At 38.5% G+C, this 4,265-nt stretch overlaps 1 non-coding gene across 1 annotated transcript; it reads left to right on the top strand.

The window, feature by feature from the left end:
* The first annotated feature begins 476 nt into the window (after window positions 1-476).
* Window positions 477-566, top strand: trnar-ucu. The gene is given in 2 exon segments: window positions 477-513; window positions 531-566. It is a non-coding gene; the product is annotated as a tRNA-Arg (tRNA).
* Window positions 567-4,265: the final 3,699 nt, after the last annotated feature.

The following is a 4,265-nucleotide window of genomic DNA, read 5'->3' on the forward strand; positions in this document are numbered from 1 at the left end:
AATTGGTTATAAAATGGTTGCACTGGCGTCTCGGATTGGTTGATGAGTGCAAATCGTAGTTGCAGACGACGATATGATTGGTTGTCGCAACCAGACATTTCATTGACTCACTGTTTTCAGGGAGGTAGCGTTTCATGGGGTTTCTTTAACTACAATATTGTAAAGAAATAGCAACATATTCCAAATATGTAATCAATTATAGGCTACTGAGTGCTGGAGTGGTGTAACAGTTGTGTTAAGTTTAATATATGACCAAAACTTGAGCTGTAGGCTACAGCTTGAGTAATCTTAGCCTACTGTGGTCTATTTTGAAAACAAATACAATAAAGCGTTTATTGTGTTTAGAGACAATGGATTTGAATTCAAATATTGTTCATATTTTAAAACAGCTTTAAACATGAGAAAATTACGTATACAAAAAAGTACCTCATTCGAGGCTGTCATTTGTATGTCAAACTTCTCACCGTAAGCCCAGCGGCTCCGTGGCGCAATGGATAGCGCATTGGACTTCTAGGTTAAGGATCGAAGTGATTCAAAGGTTGTGGGTTCGAGTCCCACCGGAGTCGTATTTTTTTAATCTTATTGCGAAACATGAGTATATAGAATGATAATAATGATAATGAAACATGACAATAGTGCGACTACGCGTAACCTATCACTATTACTCTAAATAGTCATAAACGCACAGCTCTATATGCACACTGTAGCCTAATCTTTCACCGAAATTCAAGACACAATATTAACCAAAAGCTGTATAATTTTATTTCCATCCGATGTCGGGTAGTTGTCATAGTCTATAATCCAATAGGCGACGGTTTACTATGTATATAAAAGCTTGAAACATTAAATACTGTGCTGTCAAAAGTTGTTTGTGAACCGCTTGTTGCTCTCGACGTGCTCGTTCAGGACTATGCAGCCTGAAAGCGTGCGTAACAGTGCAGGAGGCGTCGTGTAACACTTGGCCTCTGGTGCTGGAAAAGCTGAGACTGAGACGTCCAGTCATACAGTGGTGGAGCAGTGAAGTGCAAGGAAACCACATCAGTCTCACATACAAATATAGAATAAGTTATTTAGTAGGCTGATGGAAAAACACATATCAACACAATAATTCCGCTATGAACAAATATTGAAATATCCTTTTTTTATTTAGCTGATAATTATCTTACTTTTTAGCTCTGCATTGTTGGGAATTTTCTTGTAAGTAAGCATTGCACGGTAAAGTCTACACCGGTTGTATACGGCGCGTGTGACCAATGCAATTTGATTGGATTTGAACACGCACAATGGTGCCCCAGACTTTGCCCCCAAATGTGTCCATGCATCTGAACCGTTTAATAGTGACCTAACAGGTTGGATGCGTAGTATACCAGGGGCGTTCTAATCACATTCTCTGTGTCAACAAATAAGACTACAATAGAGTATACATTCTGTGAGGACAGGGTCGCCCCTTCTCATTCTCGAAAAGACTCTCCGTCAATAGAAAGCTTTGGCTATATCTCTCATTAGGAATTCCTAGTGTAGTTGATCCATTATTACGTAGTCTACTACAGAGTAGTATCAATACCAGACATAAATAGGTATTTTACATGCAGTCATGCATGAGCAAGTAGTGGCCACACGAGTTAATTGTTCAAAACATATTTGCCTTTCTCATGAATCCAATTAGATCAAGTTAAATCGTTCTTGCGATGACATTTGGTGCTAATATCATATAATTTAATGTCTTTTTGTGAGATTAATAACAAGTTAGAAAAAAATATAGGCCTATGGATTAATAATAACGGGATAAATAACAACGTCTCTTCATTAGGCCTATAAAAAATAGTAGGCTATTCAAACACATAATGCAGAGACGTTATTATTTATCAGGGCAAGTCAGTTAAGAACAAATTCTTATTTACAATGAAGGCCAATTATGCGTCGTCCTATGGACTCCCAATCACGGCCAGATGTGTTACCGCCTAGATTCGAACTAGGGATTGTAGTGACGCCTCTTGCACTCAGCTGCAGTGCCTTAGACAGCTGCTCTATTTAAGAGCCCACTCTCTCCCTGTCACACGTTAACGTCTGACAGGGAGAGAAAGTTGCACGCTTGCGTTTATCCAGACTACAAACAATATTTCACTCTCTCCCAGGCTTGCGGCATCAGCTTGGGCTGGATTGATGCATCTCCGAAACCATGCATGTCATGTCCTGCACATCCAAGCCTTCACTGAAGAGCCCAAGCGAAGGGCGCAGTCAGTGCACACTTTAGGTTTAGGGCGAAGCTGCACCAAACACAGCGAATTAGAGCCTGCTATTATGCTACAATAGGGTAGGCAAAGGAGGGAAGGGTTCGAATACCCCAGCCATCATGGCTATTCGTTTCTGCATAGGCTGTTCAGATGGAACGATTTATCCATTTTTATGTGTCACCTAAATGATTCCGGTATGCAGGCCTGTTGTACTGTGTTACTTAACATTGAGGATAAACCACAAGGGAGCTCTGTTACCTTTATTTCGGCAGCCGTAGGAAGGTCATATTAAAATGACTGATCTCTCCAAGTTTATATTATGAAGTCCCCCCCCCCTAAACGATAAATAAAAAGTGTATACATGCGATCAATGATCTTAATGTAACAGGGTGCTCATTACTCTTCTACTTCGCTAACATCGATTGTTTCGGACTCAAGCCAATGCTTCTGTAAATAGCGGACCAGCCGTTATACAAAGTGATTTGTCCATTAACAAACGCTAGTTCGAGTCAATTCATTAAAAGTAAATTGATGTGCCCCTACACTTATTGCCAAGGATCACGGGATGAGGCTAATATTAATTAATATTAATATTAATAATATATCTGCTCATATTAATTACAAATTACAATATGTGTAGTTGTTCCGTATGGCTATCATAAGATGAATGCACAAACTATAAGTCACTCTGGACAGCAACAAAAAAAGTAAAACAACAATAACATACAATTGTCATGATAGTCATTCTGAATATGTTATGATAAAGTAGTCTTTATGATGTATCAGGCTTGCAATTTTATACAAAAATTTAATGAACATCCTGAATTTCAAAGTCAGTGAGCTAGAAAAAAAGGGCGCACATCCTTTTTAAATGTACAAGTTCCCTTTCTGAGGCGATTCAACAAATATCAGAACTTATTCAACTTCACCTCAGACCAATTTGAATTTTTAGTATAGGCCTGTGAGAGATACGTGGAGTTAGAGTGGCTTGTTGGTAATCGATTGAGAGAAGACATCCACAGAATTTGCAGAATTTTTATGCAAATGAATGTTGCCTCTGTCAGACCCGGTGACCGGGTCAGCTTTGTCCCAAGGCAAGTCAGAGGTCAAAAGGTCGAAGTTGAACTAGGGAACAAGTTCCAATCACCCAAGGAAGACCATGTTGTCGAGGAGTAAGTGAAGAGCTGTAAACACCAGTAAACATGCAATTTGATGTTTCTAATTTAGGTGAATTTGTAACGAGTGAAAACACTAAAATACATATTTGAAATGTTCTGTAAAACTGTGCATAACATCATCCCCATTTGCACCTGAATTTAATCAAATTCATTGATGCAGTAGCAACTTATTTTCTTAAATTTGTATTTTCTTAACATCTAGAGCCTACATGAGTATATAGACATAATTTAAAACATGTAGGCTATACATCAGCATGCTGGTATAGTTAATTTGTTGTGCCTTTTAAGGGTTTATTTTTCAACCAATATCCGACTATATATGAGCCACTTTCAAATTCTGAATGTACCCCATCTCCCTCACGTTTCCGCCCGTTGTCACGTTGTTTCACCCTTGTTTCCCCCAAAACATATCAGCATAATGCGGGAATCAATAGTGACCAGTCGATTGTTGTTTTTCTCCATAATCTAAATTGTTATGTCCGTCATTAACTTGCCAGCAGTCATTTACAGTTTTTAACTTCATTTAAGAGATGGAAAAATGTATATAGATCTAGTCCAACTTTAAAACATGTTTGTTGGCTGCACTACTTAAACTTTGAAAGTAATTCGTTTTGAATTGAATTAGGCTACTCGGTAAATTGGGCTAGTTGCTTTTTTCTCTACCCATGCTGAAATCTGTAGCAAAACCACTGCTGATAAAAAGTGACGGACCCTATCGAGAAATGATAGGAAATGAATTTTAAGACCAGAAAACTTGCCGTGTCTATTAAATATAGCCTAGGCCTAATCTAGTCTACTCTCACTGGCTATACAGGCTATGTGCTATGCTTTTTGATGTTGTGTTATAGGCTAC

The sequence above is a fragment of the Oncorhynchus gorbuscha genome, linkage group LG18, assembly GCF_021184085.1.
Source record: "Oncorhynchus gorbuscha isolate QuinsamMale2020 ecotype Even-year linkage group LG18, OgorEven_v1.0, whole genome shotgun sequence".
Taxonomy (NCBI): Eukaryota; Metazoa; Chordata; class Actinopteri; order Salmoniformes; family Salmonidae; genus Oncorhynchus; species Oncorhynchus gorbuscha.